This window comes from Petaurus breviceps, unplaced genomic scaffold, assembly GCF_028583685.1.
Source record: "Petaurus breviceps papuanus isolate PSGF00001 unplaced genomic scaffold, PetGlider_PUasm1.0 90778, whole genome shotgun sequence".
In the NCBI taxonomy this organism is placed as follows: domain Eukaryota; kingdom Metazoa; phylum Chordata; class Mammalia; order Diprotodontia; family Petauridae; genus Petaurus; species Petaurus breviceps.
Genome location: NW_027187343.1, coordinates 4,494,551 through 4,520,825, shown reverse-complemented (window position 1 = coordinate 4,520,825; position 26,275 = coordinate 4,494,551). Strand labels below are relative to the sequence as shown.

General features: G+C 37.7%; 1 protein-coding gene and 1 pseudogene across 4 annotated transcripts in view; one reads left to right on the top strand and one right to left on the bottom strand.

The window, feature by feature from the left end:
• Positions 1 to 26,275, top strand: part of EFCAB2 (EF-hand calcium binding domain 2) — a 151,039-nt gene that overhangs the window by 56,655 nt on the left and 68,109 nt on the right. The gene's annotated exons all lie outside the window — the stretch shown is intronic.
• Positions 5,670 to 11,710, bottom strand: LOC138146996 (large ribosomal subunit protein P1 pseudogene; annotated as a pseudogene).

The window sequence follows — 26,275 nt, the reverse complement described above, 5'->3', positions numbered from 1 at the left end:
CATTTAGACTTGATTTTGGTGTATGGTGTTAGATAATGGTCTATGCCAAGTTTCTGCCATACTATATTCCAGTTTTTCCAGCAGTTTTTGTCAAATAATGAGTTCTTATCCCTAAAACTGGGGTCTTTGGGTTTATCAAACAGTAGATTACTATAGTCATTGACTGCTGATTCTCATGTACCCAATCTATTCCTTTGATCTACTACTGTATTCCTTAGCCAGTACCAAGTAGTTTTGAGGACAGCTGCTTTATAGTACAGATTAAAATCTGGTATAGCTAGTCCACCTTCCCTAGCATTTCTTTTCACGAATTCCCTCGATATTCTGGACCGTTTGTTCTTCCAAATGAATTTTGTTACTATTTTTTCTAGCTCTATAAGGTAGTTTTTTTGTAAACTGATTGGTATGGCACTAAATATATAATTTAGGTAAAATTGTCATTTTTATTATATTAGCTCGACCCAGCCACAAGCAATTGATGTCTTTCCAATTAGTTAGATCTGACTTTATTTGTGTGAAAAGTGTTTTGTAGTTGTGTTCATATAAGTTTTGGGTTTGTTTTGGCAGGTAGATGCCCACATATTTTATAATATCTACAGTAACTTTAAATGGGTTTTCTCTTTTTATCTCTTGCTGTTGAATTTCATTAGAAATATACAGGAATGCTGAGGATTTATGTGGGTTTATTTTATATCCTGCAACTTTGCCAAATTTATTTATTTTCTCAAGTAGTTTTTTACTTGATTCTCTAGGATTCTCTAAGTATATCATTATATCATCTGCAACGAGTGATAGCTTGGTCTCTTTTTTGCCTAATTTGATTCCTTTGATTTCTTTTTCTTCTCTAATTGCTACTGCTAACATTTCTAGTACCAGATTGAATAAGAGGGGTGATGATGGACATCCTTGTTTCACCCCTGATCTTATGGGAAATGCTTCTAGCTTCTCCCTATTACATATAATACTTATTGATGGCTTTAAATAGATGCTACCTATTATTTTAAGGAAGGCTCCATTCCTATTCTTTTTAGTGTTTTTAATAGGAATGGATGTTGTGTTTTGTCAAAAGCCTTTTCTTTCTTTCTTTTTTTTTTTTTTAAAGCAATTGGGGTTAAGTAACTTGCTCAAGGTTACATGGCCAGTTATTTTGTGTGGGTGCCAAGTATCTGAGGCCGGAACCAATCCCAGGTCTCCTGATGCCAGGGCCAGTGCTCTTACACACTGCACCACCTGGCTGCCCCTCAAAAGCCTTTTCTGAATCTATTGAGATAATCATGTGGTTTTTGCTAGTTTTATTGTTGATATGATCAATTATACTAATGGTTTTCCTAATATTAAATCATCCTTGCATTCTTGGAATAAATCCTACCTGATCAAAGTGTATTATTCTTGTGATAAGTTGCTGTAGTCATTTTGCTAATATTTTATTTAAAATTTTTGCATCTATATTCATGAGGGAGATTTGTCTATAATTTTCTTTCTCTGTTTTATCTCTTTCTGATTTAGGTATCAGTACCATATTTGTGTCATAAAAAGAATTTGGTAGGACTCCTTCTTCACTAATTTTCCCAAATAGTTTGTAGAGTATTGGAATCAATTGTTCTTTAAATGTTTGATAGAATTCACTAGTACATCCATCTGGGCCTGGAGATTTTTTCCTATGGAGTTCACTGATGACTTGTTCGATTTCTTTTTCTGAGATGGGGTTATTTAAGTAATTTACTTCCTCTTCAGTTAATTTGGGCAGCCTATATTTTTGTAAATATTCATCCATTTCACTAAGATTGTCAAATTTATGTGCATACAACTGGGCAAAATAATTCCTAATTATTGTTTTAATTTCCTCTTCATTGGTGGTAGGTTAACCCTTTTCATTTTTGATACTCATAATTTGGTTTTCTTCTTTCTTTTTTTTATCATATTGACTATCAATAAATATTGTCTATCAATTTTATTGTTTTTTTCATAAATCCAGCTCTTAGTTTTATTTATTAATTCAATAGTTTTCTTAATTTTAATTTTATTAATCTCTCCTTTGGTTTTCAGTATTTCTAATTTAGCATTTAATCGGGGATTTTCAATTTGTTTTTTTTCTAGCTTTTTCAATTGCATGCCCAATTCATTAACCTCTCTATTCTCTAATTTATTCATGTATACACTCAGGGTTATAAAACTTGCCCTAAGAATTGCCTTTGCTGTATCCCACAAATTTTGGTATGTTGTCTCATTATTGTCATTCTCTTTTTTTTTTTTTTGTCTTTTGGAGGGCAATTGAGGTTAAATAACTTGCCCAAGGTTACACAGCTAGTTTTTTTTTTTGTGTGTGTGTGTGTGTGTTAAATGTCAGAGGCTGGAACTGAACTCAGATCCTCCTGACTATAGGGCCGGCGCTTTACTCACTGCGCCACCTATCTGCCCTATATTGTCATTCTCTTGAATGAAGTTACTGATTGTTTCTATGATTTCTTGTTTGATCCACTCATTCTTTAGGATTAAATTGTTTAGTTTCCAATTAGTTTTTGGTCTGTCTTTCCATGGCCCTTTATGGCATATGATTTTTATTGCATCATGATCTGAGAATGATGCATTTATTATTTCTGTCTTTCTGCACTGAATTGTGAGGTTTTTATGTCCTAGTACATGGTCAGTTTTTGTGTATGTGCCATGTACTGCTAAGAAGGTATATTCCTTTTTATACCCATTCAGTTTTCTCCAGAGATCTGTCATATCTACCCTCTCTAAAATTCTTTTCACCTCCTTAACTTCTTTCTTGTTTATTTTGAGGTTGGATTTATCAAGCTCAGAGAGGGGGAGAGTAAGGTCTCCCACTAGTATAGTTTTGCTATCTATTTCTTCCTGTAATTCCCTTACCTTTTCCTCTAGGAATTTGGATGCTATACCACTTGGTGCATATATTTTAAGTAGTGATATTGCTTCATTCTCGATGGTGCCTTTTTAGCAGGATATAGTTTCCTTCCTTATCTCTTTTAATTAGATCAATTTTTGCTTTTGCCTTATCTGAGATAAGGATTGCTACCCCTGCTTTTTTTTATTTTAGCTGAGGCATGATATATTTTACTCCAGCCTTTTACCTTTACCCTGTGTGTATCCCTCTGTTTCAGATGTGTTTCTTGTAAACAGCATATTGTAGGATTATGATTTTTAATCCATTCTGCTATCTGCCTCCGTTTTATGGGAGAGTTCATTCCATTCACATTCACAATTATGTTTATTATCTGTTTCTTTCCCTCCATCCTATTCCTTCCCCTATTAATGCTTATATTTTTTTCTCCCTTTCTCCCTTCCCCTCCTTAATAGTTTTCCTTTTGACCACCGCCTCCCTCAGTATTTCCTTATCAGTACCCCTCCTTTATCCTCCCCTTCCCCCTTACTTCTTCCCTCCCTGCAAACCACCCTCCCCCCTTTCGTAGCCCTTTCCCCCTCCTACTGCCTGTAGGATATTTTTATACTTAATGAAGTATGTTATTTCTTCTTCGCACTAGAGTGACAGGAACAAATCTCATCTGACGCTCCTCTCCCTCACCTCTTTCCCGCTAATATGATACACTTTTCATCTCTTCTCCATAGAGTCCTATGCTTAACTGGTTGTGTTATTCCCTCCTTGTACCAGACCCAATGAGGGAAAAGCTCATATAATACTCATCTCCTTCTCTTCTTTTCCTCTGCTATATTGTTGGTATGCCTCTTTGTGTGCCATAATTTACCCTTTTCCACTTCATTCCTCTTCTTCCATTGCAGTCCCTTTGTAGCCCTTAATAAGATTTTTAAAAATCATTTTGTGTAATTTATACTCGTACCCTCTACTTGTCTATAAACAGTTTGTTCTTATTAAATAACAGGGTGTGTGTGTGTGTTTTCCTTGTTTACCTTTCTGTGTCACTCTTTCATCTCATAATTGGAGGTTGAATTTTCCAATGAGCTCTGGCTTTTTCATCAGGAAGATCTGGAAATCTGTTATATCATTGAATGACCATTTCTTTGCCTGGAAGAATATGCTCAGTATCGCTGGGTAGGTGATCCTTGGTTGTAACCCGAGCTCTTTTGCCTTCTGGAAAATTGTATTCCACTGCCTCTGATCTTTCAGTGTAGAGGCTGCCAAATCCTGTGCGATCCCCACTGTGGTTCCTCGATATTTGAATTGTTTCTTTCTGGCCACTTGAAGTATTTTCTCTTTTACCTGGTAGTTCTTGAGTTTGGCCACAACATTTCGAGGACTTTTCAATTTGGGATCTCTTTCAGCAGGTGTCTGGTGGATTTTCTCGATTTCTATTTTACCCTCAGGTTCTAGTATCTCAGGGCAGTTTTCCTTAATGAGCTCTTGGAGAATGTTGTCCAGACTCATTTTTTCATCATGATTTTCTGGTAGGCCTATGATTCTCAGGTTATTTCTCCTGGATCTGTTTTCTAGGTCAGTTATTTTTCCATTGAGATATTTTACCTCTTTTTCTAATTTTTCATTCTTCTTGTTTAGTTTGAGTAATTCTTGGTTCCTCATGGAGTTATTTGTTTCAATTTGGTTGATTCTGGTTTTTAGCAAATCATTTTCCTTGGTTAGTTTTTGGAGCTCCTTTTCCATATCATACATTTTTCTTTTTAAGGAGCTGTTTTCTTTATTATAATGTTTTTCTAATTCTGCAATTTTGATTTTAAAAGAATTATTCATTTTGTCTTCTGTCTCTCTCATTTGGTTTTCTTTTCTTTTCTTTCTTTCTTTAATTTTTTAAAGCAATTGGGGTTAAGTAACTTGCTCAAGGTTACAGTTATTTCTGGGTGTTGTGCTAAGTATCTGAGCCCGGATTTGATCCCAGGTCTCCTGACTCTGGGGCCGGTCATCTTACTCACTGCGCCACCTGGCTGTCCCTCTTATTTGGTTTTCAAAGTTCCTTTTGAGCTCATCTAGGAGAGCTTTCTGTGATTGGGACCTGTTCCCTGTTGATGTTTCAGCTGTGGGTGTGGAGTCCACATTGTCTCCCTCTGGGTTTGGTTCCTCTCCCTGAGGATAGTAGGACTCCAGAGTCTTTGTAGTCTGCTTTCTACCCATTGAGGCAGGGCCCTAGCCATGCCCTTCCTCTAGGGTTCCCAAGCCTTTATTGTTGAGGGTTTTGTCCTGGGGCAATAGTTATTATGTTTTTTGGGGGTGCTTTGGAGCAGGCGGGGTTCACTCTGCCATCCTGGTCCTTGGAGGTCCTGATAGGGGCTTTTTAAAAAAATTCTGGGCTATGGAGTGGTAGTCCCAGGAGTATTTGCTGTCCTGAACAGGGGCCCTGCATTTGGTTTTTACCTTGCTCTTTCCAGTTCCAGCCCTTTGGTGAAAGGCCTGGTAGTGGCCCCCCCTCGTTGGTCAGGCCTCCTCCTGGCCTGCCTCTGCATACACCAATTTTTTTCTTTTTTTTTGCTTTCTGGAGGGCAGTTGGGGTTAAGTGACTTGCCCAAAATCACATGGCTAGTTTTGTGTTAAGTATTTGAGGCCGGATCTGAACTCAGGTCCTCCTGACTCCAGGGCTGTTGCTCCACTCACTGCTCCACCTAGCCACCCCAATTAAAACTTTTTTTTTAATGAACTTGACACACATCAATAGACATGAACATTTTATACAGAGAACTGAAGAAAAAAACTGTATGTGACACTGAGTCTGTGTTATGTAGAATTTTTTTTTTTTTTGAGTTTTCAACTGTTTATTTGTGTTAAAATCACAAGAGATAATTAGTCAAAAAGACCAAAACCCATGTCATCATCTGATTCCTCGGATTCCTCTTTCTTGACTTCCTCTTTCTTCTCTTCAGCAGGGGCAGTACCCCCAGTAGGGGCAGCACCAGCTGTCGGGGCAGCTCCACCAACTCCTACATTGCAGATGAGACTTCCAATGTCAGTGTTGGCCAGGGCCTTTGCAAATAGACCAGGCCAGAAAGGTTCAACATTTACACCTGCTGCTTTAATGAGGGCATTGATTTTATCCTCTGTGACCGTGACCTCATCGTCGTGCAGGATGAGGGCCAAGTAGATGCAGGCGATCTCCGAGACAGAGGCCATTTCTGGGGCTGCCTGTCCTGGTGCTAGCTGCGGGCTGAAGTCAGCCTCAGCCTCACCCCAACGCCGCCTTAGCTTCCTGGGAAGGACCGAGCACCTATGTACAATTATTTTTAGAAGTATATATTAAATTGAATTTAGAAGTTCTAGCACTACCCTGATTATTTGTTTCCCTTTCTGGACTTTCCTCTGCTCTCTTCTGTATACTTTTAAAAAATGTTTTATTGACCATGTTTTTTTTCCTTTACATTTTTGGTATCATTATCACTACCCTCCCTTGCCTTCTTTTACCTCCCCTAAAAAAAAAAAAGTTCTCCCTATACGCAGCAAAATTAAATTCACACATTCACACATCTTATAATGTATGTCTTTTTCTGCACCTCTAATCCAGCACCTCTTTGCTAAGAGGTGGAAAGCATTACTTATTATTGGTCTTCTGGAGTTGGGATTGGTCATTGCGTTGATCATAGTAAATCTTTCACAGCTATTTTCCTTTTCAGTGATGTAGCCATGGTGTAAATTGTTCTGTTTTGTTCATTCACTCTGCATCAGTTCCACTTCCCTCAGAAAAGTTAAGTGACGTGTCCAAATTAACGTGGGTAAAAAGTGGAAAGACTAGAATTGGAACCTGTGCCTTTGGACTCCAAATCCAGGGCTCTACATTTTCCTAGTATCCTTCACTTCACTTCAATTAAAAGGCAGTACAAAATAATCACTGTATACTCTATGTTCTTATTGCTTAGTAGAAGCCATTATAAAAATGGCATATGATATTGGATTTTAAAAAGACAAAAGTATAAGATCAGCACTACACAACTCTGGCCAAGAAAAATGACCTTTTTATACTTATGATCCCCATGAAGCACTCTTCTTATCCCAATTCAAAGGATTCTTTTGATGTAAAGAAATGTGTGCTGTATTGATGAATTACCACATCATTTAAGAGGCTCCAATGAGGCCTATGATGTCACAAGAACAAGTAGTAGGTAATATTGTACGTGAAATTAAATTTTTAAAAATTATTTAATCATAGGTAAATATGAGGACACTTGAGGAATAAATATGAGGAAAAATGAAATTCTTCACTTATTGTATCTATGAGATACAGTAGTTATAACTCTAATTCTCTAAAAATTCAACAAGAAAAACAAGTTGAAATGGTTTATTTTAAAGTAGATGTTTACTCTTGGACCTCATCTTCCAAATTACTTTGTCTTTTTAATTATTAAAAATTTATGCTAGCAATAGCTTCTTCTTCAGAGCACTTCTCTGAAAAGTCCTTATAAGAATCAGGCAAACAGCTGTGTAAAATAGGGAACAAAATAAATGTAAACAAACTCTTGCTTTGCCCAAGTTAAATTTGACTAAAATAATTTTGTGATTTTACCAGAATAATAGGCATCTCAATTCCAGGCATTGTCATTGAGTGTATTTTCAAGCATTTTCTTTTGGTCTGAGTATTTCAAAAAAGAGAGATCTCCTTGTTTCTGTGGCGAAGGAAATGGCAGAAGCTGTTAAAAATTTGGCTCTCAGACTGATGAAGAAGAAACAAGCTGTAGAAAAAACAAACTAGTTTTTTTTTTTTTTTTGCTTTTATTTGGAGGGGGGAAGGTAGGGCAATTGGGGTTAAGTGACTTGCCCAAGGACACATGGCTAGTTTTGTGTTAAGTCTCTGAGGCCACATTTGAACCCAGGTTCTCCTGATGCCAGGGCTGATACTCTCTATTCACTGCGCCACCTAGCTGCCCCCAGAAACTAGTTGTTTTTTAGAGGAAGAGTGTATGTGTGTGTGTATGTGTTTTTAAACTGCACTGAACAGAAAGGTACAATGGGGAGCTGGGAAGTACAGTCAAATAACCTTTCTTCCTACACCGAAACATGTTGAGGAGCATCTTTTTTATATCCCATTCCTGTACCTGTATGTTAATTGTTTTCTTACTCTTGGTGATTTTTTTTGGAGACGGAAAAATATTTCTTGAACATTCATTAAAAGCAAACTACAGTAAATTGGCAACGTGTGGCAAGTCAAGAATCCACATAAATCAACATAAAGCTAAATAATTTAAATTTGGGCAACCTATTTCTCAGATTGAGGGGAAAATGGTTGTATACGTGGTTTTTTAAAATAAAATTTTTTTTTTTGTCTTTTTGGAGTGGGGACTGCAGGGCAATTGGGGTTAAATGACTTGCCTAAGGTCACACAGGTAGTAAGTGTTAATTTTAAGTCTGAGCTGGAATTTGAACTCAGTCCTCCTGACTCCAGAGCCAGTGCTCTATTCACTGTGCCACCTAGCTGCCCCATGTATATGTGGTTTAAAAAAAAAAATAGAGAACACTTTTTTTTTTTCTTTCTCTGATATTTTTCCTCTGTACCCTGACCCCTCTGAGGTTAGTCCAAGGTTCAAATTCTGAAGAATTGGTGTTGGGAATAAAAAGTTCTAAATGTCCAGGCAGCATTAACATAGGAGAAAAGAATGAATGATATAAAAAGAAAAATACTTCACAAATATATATATATATATATATATATATATATATATATATATATATATACACACACACACATGAATATATAGAACGAAAAGAAAGTACTTTACAAATATATACACAAATGAATAGAGAGAGCTATACATATGTATATATACTTACTGAAAAATTAATATAACTAGAACTATAATACTCTAAAACATACATACATATAGCTATGTATATAGGCTACGTATACTGAAAAAATTAATGCAACTACATTTGGGAATATTTTTGTTCTTATTTTTTTTTCATTTTTTTTCATTCATTTTAATTGCATTAATTTTTCAGTATACGTATCCTTAACAGTAGTTCTTTAATCTTTATTCCCACATTTCAGATACTTGCATCTTAATAATTTCTTTAGTGTTTAAACATTGGTAACAATAAAGACATACTTTGGAAATGAGGCATAAATCTAACTGAAATTGTTTAAAAAATGCTATTCGTTTATCTGTCTTTCTTTTTTATCCTTAAGATATGTTGGAAATATTTAAATGGAATATTTAATGTCTGTCAACAGAATTAACTTTAATTTCCTTAATAAAATGTTAAAATATCCGTGCATTTTTTCAAATATTTATTTCTTTAATTTGCCTTCACCATTTTCTAAGAACATGGGCTCAATTTTCCAGATCCTCCCTTTCTTGTAAATCTATACCTGGTTTCATGGCCTTGTTCAGAAAGCTCCAGTGGTTTAACAATGATTACCAAATAAAACTCCTTTAACCTGGCATTCACAATTTGTCCCAGTCTGATTTTAATTTACCTTTCTAAGTTTGAATCATAGCTCCTTGGATTTACAGCTGGAAGAAACCTTAGTATTTAGTACAATTCCCTCATTTTGCTGGTTTTGAAAGTGAGGCCCAGAGAAGTTAAGTTACTTGTCCAAGGTTATATAGTATTCAGCAGACCTAGAATTTGAATCCAGCTCCAGTTTTCTTTGTTCATACTTCCTCTCATATAATCTTTGTGTACTTGGAGTTAATCCACCAAATCATACTCAAAAAGAAGAGAGACTGCTATTTTCAAATTCTAGGTGTAACACTGTAAGTGGCTACCACCACAACTTATTGGGAGCTCACAGGTCCTCATTGGTATGCTTCCTATTGACAGCCGGGTTGGGGGGGGGGGGGTGTAGATCAACTTTTAGTAAAGACATTTATTAAGGTGGTATAGTAAGAACAGTTGGTACAAAAAATTCCTCAAAAGCCTGGGGCACACACTTCCACACATTGTCCATAGGAAAAGGGGGCTCAGGGTATAGCTGTGTAGTTTCAGCTATTTTGGCAGTACTCCCCAAATTAATTTTCCTAAAGCATACCTGTAACCATGTGACTTCTCAGGGATTTCCAACAACAACAACAGATGATAATAGCAATATAAAAACACTTTAAAGTTTGGAAAATACTATATCATCCTTTTTTTTTTTATCCTCACAACAACCCAGGGAGGCAGGTGCTATTTTTATCCCTATTTTATAAATGAGGAAACTAAGGCAGTTAGTTAACTGACTTGCCTAGGGTTCTATAGTTAGTAGTTGTTTGGGGTTGGATTTAAATTCAGATCTTCCTGACTCCAGGTCTGGTGCTCTATCCACAGCACTACCTAGCAGAGAACAGGTATTACAAGATGGAAAACTAAAAGTAAAGCAGGTGAAAAGATATATATATTCCCCGATAATAAGCCACTGCCTTATTAAATTTTTGGACAGAAAAACACCAGAGGGCTTATTTTCAGGGGAGGGCTTATTTTAATGAACATTGACAGCAATTTTAATAAACAGGTAAATGTGAACAAAAAAATGTACCTTTATTCAATAAGCAAATCACTGGGGAAGAACAGGATGACGCTCTCACTGCTGCAGCTCTGATTGGATGCAGCTCGGAGTGTGGCGTGCGTTTCATGGCGGGGGGGACAGTGCATACAGAGGGTACCTAATGTAGTGTGTAGCGCAGGGGATCACCTTCACTACAGTAGCAATCTCAATAGGGCTTATTTTCGGGGGAGGGCTTATTGTAGAGGAATCTTACACAGTAAGGGGAGGGCTTATTTTGGGGAATAGTGAATAGGTGAATGGGGACAGATTATGGAATACTGTCATTGCTAAACTAAGTGGTTTATATTAGTAGAGAATTGGGAGAGTGGCACATATTTGAATAGGAGAGTAACAGTATGAAACCTTTGTCGGGAGGATTAATTTAATAATGATGTGAATAACATATGGAGACATTAGAAGTAGGAAACCAATGAGAATATCATTGTCATAATCTTACAGGAGGTGATGAAAGCCTGGGCTAGGCAGTGGATATGAAAAGGAAAGTAAATTTGAAGTAGATTTCTAAGGGTAAACACATAGAGCTTGGTATATGAAAAACAAAGGAAGAGAAGGAGTAAAAGACTCCTTTTTGTGAGAACAGAATACCATAAACAGAAATGGAAAGTTTGGGCATGATAGCTAAAAGTGATAGTGGAGATGTCCTGTAGCTTTTGGAACCTAGGACTGAAGCTCTTGTTGGTACTGGAGAGGTAGAATTTGACATCGAGGTGGTAGTTGAAGCCAAGACGCTGTCCTTTGCCTTCTCGGTAGTCTCCCTGATTACCTTGATTACTCACTTTTAACCCTGCTCTCCCCCTCCCCCAACCTGGAGTTCTTTCAGATTTATATATTCAACCCCAATTTTTCTCCTAAACTCCCAGTTCTCCACCTCCAACTGCCTGCTGGACGTCTCCATCTCAGTGTCATATTGGACTCGAGCTTAGAATATCCAAGACTGAACTTATCTTCCGCATTAAATCTGCCCCTTCTCCAAACTTACCTGTTTCCATGAGAAAAGCACTGTCATGCTCAGTCATCCCAGTTCATGTCTTTAGAGTCATAGGATCATTAATTTAGAAACCAAAAGGGACATTAAAAGTCATCTAGCCTAACTCCCTCATTTTAGAGATGAGGAAACTGAGGTTTATCCCCATCTCCAGTCAGTTACCACATCATGCTCACTTTACATTTATCCTGTCTCATATCTACACACCTTTCTCCACTTATCCTACCACCAAGTTACTTTAAACTATCCTTACTACTTGCTTGAACTGTTGGACTGTGATAGCTTCTTTACCAGTCTTCCTGCCTCAAATCCCTCCCACTTCCAAACCACGTAGCTGCCAAAGTAATCTGTGGGTATGGGTCCCACTGTCACTCCCTTGCCCAAATACCTTGAGCAGTTCCCTCCCTGGGATAATCCACAAGGGAATTTAAGGCCCTTTTAAAACTGGTATCAACTTGTCTTTCCAGTTTTTCTTCGCATTATTTCCTTTTGGCATTCTCTGTTCCCTGAACATGATATGTCATCTCCTTCCTTTAGGCATACACATGCTTATATATTCTTTCATAACTAGAATTCACTACCTTAAAAAAATTACCTAGGCCTCACCTGTAGTACTGTTCTTAATTCTGGGGGAGTTTTTAAGGGATTAAGGGATTAAGAAACTGGAGAGTGTCCAAAGGATAGCAACCAAGAGGACTGGACCTTAAGTTCATGCCACATTGGCCTGAGGAGAAGGAACTGGGTATGTTTAGCTTGGAGAAGAGAAGGCTCAGGAGAGCCATATATATTTGTTATGATTTGGTAGAAAAATAAGATCTTTCCCAGTGCCCTCTCCTCCCTTTTGTCTGGCTCTGCCGCTGTTTAGGATCTTGGTAGAGCCCTGTTTGGGGCTTTGACTGTGGCTACAGGTTTGATTTTTGCTGTCAAAAATTTTGTTGGGGATATTTTACCCTGTACAGGCAATGAGAGATAAGAGTAGGGGCAAAGGTAAGTGATTAGGGACACAAGTCTTAGAATTTAAAAAGTTACAGGCAGTTACTGGAGTCTGAAGTGGGAGCCTCTTAGAATTAAAACAGGTCAGAGACAGTAGTGGAATTTGAAGTAAAAGCCAATTTAAGCTGCAGAGGATATGAATTGTGTAGCCAGCTGGGGAGCAAGCAGTATCTGGGGCATCTGACATTAAAGCAAATTCATTGCCTGGGTCACAGTCAAGACCAGAGAGTATTGGAGAGGTCCATAGTTCAGAAATCAAGGGCTCACTCAGTACCTGCCAAGCAACAGAGGAGTAAGCTGGAGGGAGAATACATGCTCTAGTTTGTTATATTTGCTGTTCTGTGGATGCAGACAAGTTTTGTGGCCAGGATCTACCTTCCAGATTTCCTTTCGTCCTTTTCATCTGGAGAACTACGGTCTGAAATGACCCAATGATGATGGACAGGAATGACCAGGGACCCAGGATAAACACTTTTGATTTTTAAACAATATCTAGTCTTCCTGGCCTGGGGGACCTTAATTTTGGGGTCATTTTAGGGTCTTTTAAATATGTGTATTATCTAATCAGAAAAATTTCTGTAAATTTTCCATTCTAACTGTATCCTTTTTTGTGTGTTCTTTTCTTAATCCTTCATCCTTTATCTCTCTCAATGATGTACCTACAATTAAGCCGCTCTTATGAATGCCTTGTATGACAGAATGAAAATGGATTTAATCCTGATCTCTAGAATGCCACAGTCACATTTCATTTCCTCTGTGCTTCTCCCCTCCCCCCAGCTGTGGTAAATTCCTTGAGGATGGATAAGCAGGAAAAATATAGAATGAAATGAGATACTTTCTTCTTTAGTAGCATTACATAGCTTTCAAACTTCAAGGCTTTTAAATGGTTATTAGTAATGCAGTGTTAGGCTTATAGGAGATCATACTCATAGGATTCTACTCAAGCTTGAGTGCCTCTGTTTCTTCAGTGGGTTTAATAATCCAATGACATGAATAACATGGTATTTATGTTGTTGAGTCATTTCTTTCAGTTGTGACAGACTCTTTGTGACCCCATTTGGGGTTTTCTTGGCAAAGATACTGAAGTGGTTTGTCATGAGGCAGAGATTACCTGACTTGTCCAGGGTAGTAAAGGTCTGAGGTGACATTTGAACTCATCTTCCTGACTCCAGGCCTAGTACTCTATCCTCTGTGCCACCTAGCTGCCTGTAGTACCTATACTTTGGAGTGGTTATTAGGCTCAAATGAGATAATGTCTGTATAACACTTAGCAAACTTGAAAACCTATATAAATGTCATAATCGTTATTATCTGCACTAGTGATACAGGCAGATAATTTAAATCCTCTTGGTTCCATTTCTTTCTGTGCCCTTGTTTACAGGTTCATCAGTTTAGAGTTGGAAGGGCCCTTAGAAGTCATCTAGTCTAACTTCCTTATTTTATAGAAGAGGAAACTGAGAAGTGAAACAGCTTGTTCAAGGTCACTCTGCTGTTCAAGATTTAAAGCCTTCTATGGTCTGGCTCCCATTGTCCTTTCTAGCCTTATTTTTCATTAACCCCTTTCACACATGCTCTGGTGGAGGCAAACTGCTCTGGGGTTCCCCACACATGACCCAGTATATCACCTCCTCCCCTCATCCTCTTAGAACCCCTAGTTTTCTTCAGAGGTTCAGTTCAAACTGGGCTGCTACATGACACCTTTCCTGATAATCTGATGCTAGTGCTTACCTTCTCCAATTATATTGTATTTATTTTATATATACTTTATAAATGTATACACACATGCCTTCATTGATAGATTATAAGCTTCTTGAAGGCAAGTGCTGTTACATGTTTGTCTTTATATTTACTTAGTGCTTACTACAATGTCAGGCACATAGTGTTTGCTTAATAAATGATTGTTGCCTCTTAAATAGTAGAAACTTAGACACTCTGACTTCAAAACCCCTTTGAAGTGCTTTTTCCACTATAACATGATCCCTCTCATGTAGCACTAGGCAATTAATTTCTACCTTGTATATACAATATTAGGAAAGTATTCCTAAACTTGATGAAAAATATCAAAAAAGTATAAAATTTAGGATAGGATGAAAAATCGTAAAACAAGTATTGAATATCAAAATATATAAGGTGACATCTATATACAGATTTAAGCAACCTTTGTAAACTGAAATGATTACCATTTATTTTTAATGAAACTAACTTGCTTGTCTTGTACACACTGCATAATATGTTCACTTACCATGTTACAAACACTAGAGTTATGAATTTTCTATGCAGATAAACAGCTGGCATCACATTGCCTTCCTCGCTCATTTCAAGGTCACTCCAGACAAACAAGTTGCTGTGGGTGGCCAATAGGAAGAACTGTTTGACTCAATGTTTCTTATGTCATCAGTTAATCTCCATGAATCTTAAGTTTCCTCATCTGTAAAATGGAGATAATACTTCTATTATCTTATAGGTTTTTATTACAAGGAGAATACTGTGTAAGTTTAAAGTTCTCTGTATATGTGAATTATTATTTCTTAATGTTTTCTACCCCCTCAGAGGAATGGTGCACACACAGTGTGCCCTACTTTTCTTCTCTCTTTCATTACTCATAGCTAAATTGGCTAATCTTATAAGTCCATGGAAGTGGATACCTTTCTGGTTTAGCTGGCCTGTTTAGGATGTTATAATTTAGTGACTGAATATACAGAGTATAGGATTATACATGGGTTGCTATAATCTTTAGAGTCCTGGGATTGTGGAGGGATGGGGAGTGGGGGGGGGGAGATATCCAACTCAGCTGTCCTTAAATTACCAATCAGCAAGCACTTATTAAGTTCTGACTATGTGTCCAGTACTTTGCTAGTTGCTCAGGATACTAAAACAAGAAAATGAAACAACCCTTACACTCAGGGAACTTCCATTCTATCAGGTAGGATGACATGTATATAAACGAAGGTGCAGAATAGAAACAAAATGAATGCAAGGTAGTCAGGGAGGAAAGGTACTATCAGTGATGATGGGATAAGGAAAAGATTTGTGTAGTAGTGGTACTCTAGCTGCATCTTGAAGGAAGTGAGGGGTTCTTTGAGGTCGAAGTGAGTAGGTAGTGAATTCCAGGCATGAAAGAGAGCCTATGAGAAGGCAACAAGGTGGGAGATGGAGTGCTATGGGTGAGGAAGAGAAGGCAAGTTTAGGTGGACCTTTATAGTAGGGGATATATACAGTAAAGCTGGAAGTTTAGGTTGGGACCAGATTGTGAAAGTCTGCTAAGGGCAAAGGAATTTATATTTTATACTAGAGGCTATTGGAGTTTGTTGAATAGAGGCATGGCAGGGTCAGATCAGGACTTAAGAAACATCGCTGTGATAGCTGTGTAGAGGACGTCATGGAGTGGAGAGGAACTTGAAACTGGGAGACCGATTCCTAACTGACCATTGTAATGGTCCAGGAAAGATATGAAGGCCTGAACAAAGTTGGTGACTGTGGATGTCAAGAGAAGGGTTTGGAGGCAAGATAGGTGGAAGTAGAAATGACAAGGTTTGCCAGCGGTTTAGATGTGCAGGGTAAAGGGGGGGGGGGGAGTTGATGATAATGCCAAGATTGAAGAATGGTGGTAGATTTGACAGAAATAGGGATGTTTGGGAGAGGGGTAGGTTCGAGAGGGAAAGATAATGAGTTCTGTTATGGATCTCTCTTGATGAGCGATTTTCCATTTCAGCTCCCCAGAGGAGTTTTACTGTTAGCTAACTCAACTTCTCAGACAGCCATTAAGAGGACAGAGCAAGCACTGTCATAACTGACAGGGTCACAAGATTCTTGTGGTGTTTGGAGAGCAGGTGTTAGGTTCATCTATATAGGGTTCCACGGCTACATTAAACCAATAAATAGATCAATGCCTGAAAGAAACAGAGGTGGAAGTTATCTATGAAAAGACCCCTGTCTATGACCATGCAAAGGGTCTCAGTAATTCATTTCATGATGGAGTCTGAACCTTGAGTTACTCCTTATGCACATGGTGACATCTCATTTATGTGGAAATGACTCATGAAGGTATAATAGAAATTGTTGATACAGAAGCCTCTCCGAGATTGTTTTTCTTTTATGTGGGTGACTTTTATAGGGACAGACATTTTAGAGAACCCCTTATAGATTTCTACTATCTCTCCTATCTGGATGTAAATGTAGAATATTTTTGCCATATTAATAGTTATGTTTTGCCACTCTGTTGCTACTTTTGGGATCATATGGAAACTTAAGAAGGTCATAGGTACTGCTGTCTGAAGTTCCTAACTGTGAGGCAGTCTGTTATTATATAGACACAAATGTTCTTTTTTAGTTCCTTTCTACTTCCCCTTACTCTTTTGCCTCATCCATTTATATTGTGGAAAATGTCTCCTTCTCTGAATGTGACAGTCTCTGGTGGTGGTAGAGTTCCAGCCTGCCTCCGAAGGAAGATCTAGATGAATGACTCCAGAGATTTCTGAGAGGTTTAGTATATATAGAAAATTCTGTCCTAAAGGAATATTTGGAGAGGGGGTGGGGAATGTTAGGCTGCATCCTTAATGAGGGAGAATTAGTACTGGGGCAAAAGAGATCCCAATGTTGAGAAGGGAATAGTAACAGGAATTAGGAAGCCGAGTTGGGAATTGCTGTAATAGCTGACATTTATGTAGTGCTATAAGATTAACAAATAACAACCCAGTGAGCTAGGTAGTAAAGTATTATTATACTAACTTTACAGATAAAGAAATGAAGTGGCCTGCCTGGCTCATTTAGCTGGTTAGTGTCAAAGCCAAGAACCGAAGCCAATTCTCTTGACTTTTAGGTCCATCCCTATCTCCACTAGATCATATTTCCATTTGGGTAAAAACCTGTCAGCAGACTCCAAAAGGTAACCATGAGGGCATCACTTACATTATCTGGGGCTGTGGTAGTGTTCATTTTGTGTGCTTATATGCAATAAAAAGAACCTGGCAACAGTCAGGCCTAGGAAGTTAATTCCATTTGATGAGCCAAAAAATTGACCCCTATTGTGGTTGATAAAGGCTAAGAATAGAGCTAGTGATAAATCTGTATCAAAGAAAACGAAACATACATTTGGTCAAGTAAAATTACATATAGTAAAAACCTAGTGTCAGAAACTTCCACGACTCTTAGAAGTATTTAGAAGTTCATTTCAGAATCTACAAAAATCTCCCATGTACTTACTGCTTTTCTTTCTTTAGTAAAATATTTTTCCTGTTTTAATGGTTGTTATTTTAATAGTATTGTTTTCTACTATTTTCCATTGCAAAGTATACAAGATTTTAATGGATCCTTAATGTTATGTTATTCTTATTTCTTCCACCAGCCCATGTCAAAACTCTTCCATGGCTTCTCATTTTTTTGTAATTTTTATCCAAATTTTTGTGGTAAATCATCCATTGAGGATCCATTCAAAATGATAGAAGACCTTTCTTTGGTTCTTTTAATATATGTGAGTACTCGTTCAGGACTTGGGCTGTTCATCTCATCCCCCACTCTTGCTATGTAACCACTTCTTGACCTTTTCCAGAGAGGTGCAGCTTCTAGTGTATGTCATTATTGGTAAAGTATTGCAGCCTACTTACATATACCATGGGTGTCTTCATTGCCTTTTGGGTCATCTACAGTTTTGACTCTTTGGGGATTATGTTGTTCTATGATTTACAGACATATAACATCATTGAGGAAATATTGATATTAAAAGTGGCCTTTATAGCAGTAAGCAGTTTGGGAGCATTGAAAGTGCTGTATAACTTACCAATTATAATTTCAGCCAAGCTCTCCCTACTCAAATTTAAGCCAAGTTCATTGTTCATATGTAGTGTTTGTCCAGGGCATATAAATAAACTATTAGCTTACTCAGTGGTCTACCGCCTAACTATAAGCCTAAGCAATGTGAATTTTTCATCCACTTTGTTTTTTCATTGTAGATGGTTATATCAGTCTCTTAACTATGGATTTTTACAAAAGAAGTATTTTTCAGTTTTTAGGGCTTGATGCAATTAGTACAATGCCAGTAGATGTTTAGTGAAGTGCTATATTTCAATCATATGGTGGTTTAAATATACTTTTGTGGATTATCTTGGGAATATAACTACCATTTATGTTCTTTCCATGGGAAAATGTGTCCTGAGTTCCAAACAACAAACTTACAAATGAACTTTTCCTTTATAATTTAACTTTTACAAATTTCTTTCCAAGAAAGAAAAGGGGAAGAATTTGACAAATTAAAAAAAAGAAGCCAATAAAGGCAAATGAGAGTAAATATTTTATGAACATCTATAGTGACTTTCTCAGGGTCATGCAGCTAGTAAATGTCTGAGACCAGATTTGAATTCAGGTCCTCCTGACTCCAGGGTTGGTCCATTATCCACTGTACCATCTAGCTGCCTCCATTTCAGGGTTAAAGAATGGCAATTCATTTGCCTTACACCATAGTAGTGATACAGAATAAGACTGGAAAGATCCAGATGTATATAGAGTACTGGATGCTAAACAAGAGAATTAAGGTGTTCAGCTATACCATGCCATGAGTTCAAGATACCCTGGATCATTTGTTGGGCAGCCAGTGATTTTCAGTGTTGGACTTGTATAGTGGGTATTCCTAGATCCTCATGGCAGAGGAAGATAAAGAAAAAAAAGTTTTCATCTGCCCTGTAGAATTTTACCACTTTGAATGTATGTCTCAAGGAATCTCTGGGGCACTGACCATATTTCAGCAATTTATATAGAAAGTGGTAGGGGAAATGAACTACCTGGAAGCATTATCTAGATGACATTGACTTTGGAAAGGCCTTGGAAAGACTTTAGGATAGACTGATGAAAATGTTAGATCATTTTGAGGAAATATAAAACCATCAACTGACAATTACCAACTTTGCAAACCTCTCCCAGGTAGGTACACTACTATCTCAATAGGTAGAGATTACAGAGAAGATAGCTGGCCATGTGTAAAGAAACTCCAGAAACTAAAGATTTTTTTTAGGATTTGGTGACATTTTTTGAAAATTTATGAGGAATTATGCTATTGTATCTAAGCATTTCAGTGATGTCACTCGTGCATATGGAACTGGGTGTCTTGTGGAATCTCAGCTGAGAGTTGCCCCTTCATACATATTCCCTATATGTGAAACCTTCAAGGATAATTTCTCTTCATGTTCATTCTCCCCACTAATGGTGGAGCTCTCCATTGCCACCAGGATCAAATATACGACGCTCTTTTTGACATTCAAACCTTTCATAACCAGGTCCCACCTATCTTTCTGGCCTGCTTATGCCTTACTTCTCTGGTTATGGACTCTTTGATCCAGTGACACTTTCCTCCTTGATATTCCTTAAACAAGACTTTCCATATCTCAGCTCTGAGCATTTACTCTGGTTGTTCATCACCCCTGGAATACTCTCCTTCCTCTTTCTGCCCACTGACTTCCCTGACTTCTTTTATGGTCCTTCTAAAATCCCATTTTCTGCAGGAAGCCTTTCCCTTAATTGTAATGCCTTTTCTCTTTTAATTATTTCCCATTTATCTTGCTGCTTATAGCTTGATTGTACATATTTGTTTGACTAGTGTCTCCTCAGTTAGATTGAAGGCAGGGACTATATTTTGCTTCCTTTTGTGTCCTCAACACTTAACACAGTACTTGACAAATGGTAGGTATTTAATAAATGTTTACTGACTGATTGACTGACTTTATATTTGTGGGAGAGTATGTCCTAGATTTATGGGCAAATGTCCTATTGTAAATCTTACTATGTTCTCATTAAATGCCTTTGGTTTGAACTAATATATGCTCAGGATGACCAGAGAAAAAGTGTAAATAAAATAGGTAAGGGCTCATAAGCAAATTTTTTTTGTTTTGGGGGTTAAGTGACTTGCCCAAGGTCATACGGCTATTTGTGTTAAGTGTCTGAGGCCGAATGTGAACTCAGGTCCTCCTGACTCCAGGGTCAATACTCTATTCACTGCACCACCTAGCCACCTGTAATGGGAATGCAAATTTGGAAGATCTTCCCTGCCCCTAGGCTAAAATGCACCTGAAGCCTGGGGAGGGAGGCTTGTTTTTCAGTAGATACTTCTTGATTGGCCAGTGAGTCAATAAGGTTGTTACATTCTCTGAGCCAGGAGAAGGCTATATAAGCCCTGATGTGTAGCTTTGTTTTGGGACTCACTTTGAGAAGTGTTCTGTGATTTGATCTGAATTCTGGGAAGCCGTTGTTGAGAGTCCCCCGGCTTTGAAAAACCCAGATGTTGACTGGGTATGGATGTAATGGTTGGACAGTTTGGAAATCTGTCTACTTGATCTGTTTCTGTCTTGATAATTCTGCCTGTATATTTTGAAGTTGGGGTGCTGACCTATTTCCCCTGAACAAGGTAAACCATATATGGTCTGACTGATTAAAGTAAGCTTGTTAACCCATTTTGAGTTGCTTTCCTTTAACAAAGCAGATCCAAGAACCTGTGGTGGCGGCAAACCCTGGGGGTGCCAGGGTGCTTGCCGCTACAAAATGGTGTCACGAACAGGATCTGCAGAGTAAAAGGAAAGTATGGGGACTGGGATAATCGTTTGTTTCCCAGTTGTGGTAGCTGTGACTCTGTGGAGCCATGGACCAGGAGAGAAGAGTGGCCTGCATGCAGACTTCGCTGAGCTGAGAGCGGGGATGGTGAGCTGCCTGCATTGGGACCTGGGCAGAAGCCAGGAGCGGCTGCCGCCTGTGGGAGGAGAAGGAGCCCAGGAGTTGGGAATTCAGCCACAGGAAAAGATAAGAACTGAGCAGCAAAGCAGAGGCACTGAATGTGTTTCCTGGCTGCATCCCACAGTTTGGGACCCTGGGGGAGAATGGACTTGTGACTATGGTGGGTGGGATGAAGTGCCTTGGATCCCCAGGGACCCCACCTTGTTGGTTTTGTTGCCCAGCCCCCTCTCTGTACTTGGAGGCAGGGGCTGGAGCTGTGTGAGGGGAAGGATACTCCTCCCCCCTCCCCCAGAGAACTTTGTTTGAACTCTTGTTTTGAATTGAAGTGATAATGCTATCTATGTACTTTGTGTTTGTTTAAGGGCCAATGGCCACTTTGGTAACTTTAGTTCTGTACTTTGAAAATGTGACCTAAGAAATGTTCAGAGCTAATTCAAAAGTAATTGTCTATGCTATGGGCATGAAAGATCTTGGGGCTGAATGTAATGGGAATGCAAATTTGGAAGATCTTCCCTGCCCCTAGGCTAAAATGCACCTGAAGCCTGGGGCGGGAGGCTTGTTTTTCAGTAGATACTTCTTAATTGGCCAGTGAGTCAATAAGGTTGTTACATTCTCTGAGCCAGGAGAAGGCTATATAAGCCCTGATGTGTAGCTTTGTTTTGGGACTCACTTTGAGAAGTGTTCTGTGATTTGATCTGAATTCTGGGAAGCTGTTGTTGAGAGTCCTCCAGCTTTGAAAAACCCAGATGTGGAAACCCAGATGTTGACTGGGTATGGATGTAATGGTTAGACAGTTTGGAAATCTGTCTACTTGATCTGTTTCTGTCTTGATAATTCTGCCTGTATATTCTGAAGTTTGGGGTGCTGACCTTTTCCCCTGAACAAGGTAAACAATATATGTCTGACTGATTAAAGTAAGCTTGTTAACCCATTTTGAGTTGCTTTCCTTTATCAAAGCAGATCCAAGAACCTGTGGTGGTGGCAAACCCTAAGGATGCTTGGGGTGCTTGCTGCTACACCACCCCAGCAATTTTCTTTTTTTAACATGGGTTGCACCTCCTGGAGGTTTCAAGTGTAAGAGAGTTCCAAGTGTAAGTGAGCATTGACCTAGGTGTCACATAACATTATAACTTTCATAGGATCATATATTTAGAGCTAGAAGGGACCTTGGAGATCAAGTTCTCAAGTCCAAACACCTCCCAAGGCTTATTTTGCAGATGAAGAATCTGAGCTTGAGAGAGGTTGAATGGTTTGCCCAAGGCCACACAGCTTGTAAGTGTTTGAGTCAGGATTTGGACTTAGGTCATCTGACTTCAAGCCCAACACTCTATCATACCACCTAGGTGCCATATACATTCATTAATAATAATACTGCTAACATTTATATAGCATTTTAAAGTTAATATATTATCTCTTTTGATATTTAGAAAGAAGTAAAAACAGTGATTATCAGAATAATTTTGATAATTTGGTTGTCATTATTCTATCCAAAGCCATTAAGCTTCTCATGGAAAAAAAATGTATCTCTTTGAAAGATAATTATTTTCAAAAGCAATTTATTTGGTTGTATTCTAATAGCGCTACCCCCAGTCTTTTTTCCCCTCCAGATGAAAACATTTGTTTTTTTTCCAGTAAATGTTTTCAGATTTCAAACATTTATTTCAATTGTTGGACAGAAATATTAATTTTGAAGCCATGTAATAGATAAATATTTTTTTGCAAACATTTGCATCCATTAAGGCAGATTGCTTTTATGCTTTCATCCATTTTGGATAGTGTAACTCTTTTGCACAGAGCTAACTAAAAATCATCCGTTTGCTTTCATGAAAAAATTCATGTCTTAGAAAATCTGGAATGGTAGGAATAGTTAAGGTGAATTGAGGGTGGGGGTGGTGGCAAGAATTTGTCAAAATTTTATATTCAGGCAAGAAGTAGATCTATTTTCCTTTCATCTCCTTTTTTTTTTTTTAAATGATGAGAAATATAGGAAAACAAAGAAGCCAGGGCCATTTATTTTAAAAATCACCCGCTCTAAAAGGAAAGTGATGCTTCCGTTTGTTTTTGGCTTTGCTTGCTGGCTTAACCATCTGGAACGTTTGGGCAGCAGTGATCTGCAGTATTATTGGGAACACATCCATGTCTTTGCCCTGCCCAAAATGTTCATCTTCTTTAATACTATTTGGTGAAAATGTATTTTTATAATTGACATTTTACATTTGGAGCATGAGGGTATAGTATATATCTACCTTAGACTGGTTCTTTCTGGTATTGGAATACTGCAGGGCAGTCTGTCTTCTTGGAACCATTTCTTTCCCAGGCAACTTCGGTTTCCTAGTTCTGTAGATGCTTTTGAAACTGACATGACTCTGTCAGAGTAAATTGCATTTAAAAAATAACAGCCTAATTCTAATCCATGTAAATTATGGAATCCTTTAAAAAAGTTTTACATAAAACAAAGTTGTCTTTCAGAAATATTCTCACCAGTTGCAATGGTTATGATTTTGTAGTTTTATGAAAAAAATCTAGTTAAAGGCTGGGTTCACAAATTCTTAAGAGCTATATATGATTAATATGAAGGCCTGAATGTTCCTTTTAACACACACATACACATAATATATGCATATGTTATATGTGTATATATATTATATACAATATATATGTGTGTGTATTTATATGTGTGCCTTTATTAAGACAGTTGAATGAATCTGCTGTTGAGGAGGGCAGTGTACTTTATGATGAGAAGCACTCTGTGTTGTACAAGACCTGTAAATTTTAGTACCGTCAGCCAGGGAATTTAATATGGCAGCCTGAGAATTTATTTCTTAGATCTATGTTTTCAGTCACAAAGAACACAAGAACTTTTTAGAAAGTAAGTAACATGATGTTGAAATATTCTAAAATAAAATGAAACCTGCATAGGCCAATAAGACAGAGGGGTTAGGAGAAGGTGAGGTAGAATGAAAACGGAATATGCCTCAGGATTTTTGATAATGTTGCTTCTCTTTCAATTACTAATTAATTACAGGAAAAGCAACATTCTCCTCCTATGTGGTTTTATAATAAATTATGCAAGGTTAGTGCTTTTTGCCCGCCTTACTGTAGGTACAGTGACAATTGGACCGTTGCAGAAGCATGAAAACATTTTGAAAAGTATTTTGGTCAGACAGGTTTAATAACGTTTTGAACTATCCTCCCTACATAAACGTTTTGCCTTTGAAACTACTGCAGTCCTCTCAAGTTGTCTGGCCTGTCATAGTTCAGGCAGGTCAAATTGGAGAGCTGATTCATAGCAATCTGGTCTAAAGAAACAATTGCATAAGTGTTTGGCTGGCCTCAGTACTTCAAAGAAAATACTATTTTTCTACAATACTTGAAACAAACTTTTTTTGTTGGAAATTTTTGCAAGTGAAACAAATTGTTTGTATTTGAAATTTACAATTGAATTGTTAAGACATTGCCAGGGAATGTCAGGGAAATGCTTGCCAATATAGCTATTATTACTAATAAATAATAATAAAGTGGATTGCTTTTAGAAATATATTAATCTTATCATTAAAGGACTTTCCTAAGGCATATACATTTTAAATGGCACATCTTATATTGACTCATTATAAGATTCTGTAAGGTTGATAATGTGACTGTGTTTTACCTTATTTTTAGAAGTTTTCCGCTTCTTTTTCTACCAAAAAACAAACAAATAAAGCTGTTCATTGATTAGTTACAGCAAGGAATTAATGTTGGGTTATAACTAAATGGAAAATATAATTAATAAAATATTTCTATATTTCAAAAGATCCTTGATTAAATTAGGGCAGATATTCTTGCCACTGGCACATATTGCCATCCTTTTATCTCATAGTTGGTTTCACAACTTGTTATGGTCCAAAACCACACATTACTTGATGGCCAACTTTTCTGGTGATACAATCAATAAACAAACATTTATTTTTGAACTCCTTGAGGGCAGGTTTTGTATTCCCTGCACTTAGCTCGGTGCCTGACACATAGTAGGCACTTAAATGATTATTTATCAACATGCTTAATCATATAGTATTTATTGATTATAAAATTAATTTATCATACTGTTTATTAACTGATAGACAAAAGTGCCTACTGTGTGCCAGGAACTGGCGAAACAAAGACAAAAATGAAAGTCTATTCAGTAGACTACACTCAAGGAATATAGCCAGAGAAAACACATATGTACAAGATCATTTGGGTGGGGGGAAAGCACTTATAGTTTTGGGGATCAGAAATGGCTTTGTGATATTTGAGCTTAAACTTGAAAGAAACTAGGGATTTTAAAGGTTTGGGGTTGGAAAGAGGTGCATTTCCAGCACGGGACATAGCTACTACTAAGATACAGAGATTCTAGGTATGAATAGTGAGATAGCCAGTTTGACTGAACCATAGAGTATATGGACAAAAATGATATGTAATTTTACTGGAATGCCAAACTGGAACCAGATCATAAAGGGCTGTAAATGCCAAATAGAGGAATTTATATTTGAGTCTGAGGAACCATAGGGAACCATTGGGTTTGTTGAGTAGGAGAGTAATTACCATGTTAAGACTTGTACTTTAGGGAAATTATTTTTGTGGCTCTTTATAGGATAAAGTAAAGACAGAAGAGATTTGAGGAAGGGAGATCAGTTTGGGTATTGTAATAGTCCAGAGGAGAAGTGATAAGATCTTGAACTAGGTTGGTGGTTTTGAGAGGAGAAAGCATTGGAAAGATGTGAGAAATGTCAAGTTAGAAACAAGATTTGGCAAATGATTGGATATTTAGAGTTTGAGTGAAGAGTCAAGGATGCCTCCAAAACAGCTAACCTGGGGAACTAGAAGGATGGTGGTGCCTTTTACAGAAATGGGGAAGTTTGAGAGAAAAAATAATGAGTTCTGTTGATAATTCTGACAGCACAGAAATTGAGATGTCTGTGGGACATTCAGTTTGAAATATCTCATGGGCAGTTGGTTCTCTGTGTCTGGAGCCAATAAGATAAACTAGAACTGAATACTTAGATATAGGAGTCTTAAGCATAGAGATGATAATTGAACCCATGTGAGCTAATGAAAGGGAGAGAGAGAGAGAGAGAGAGAGAGAGAGAGAGAGAGAGAGAGAGAGAGAGAGAGAGAGAGAGAGAGAGAGAGAGAGAGAGAGAGAGAGAGA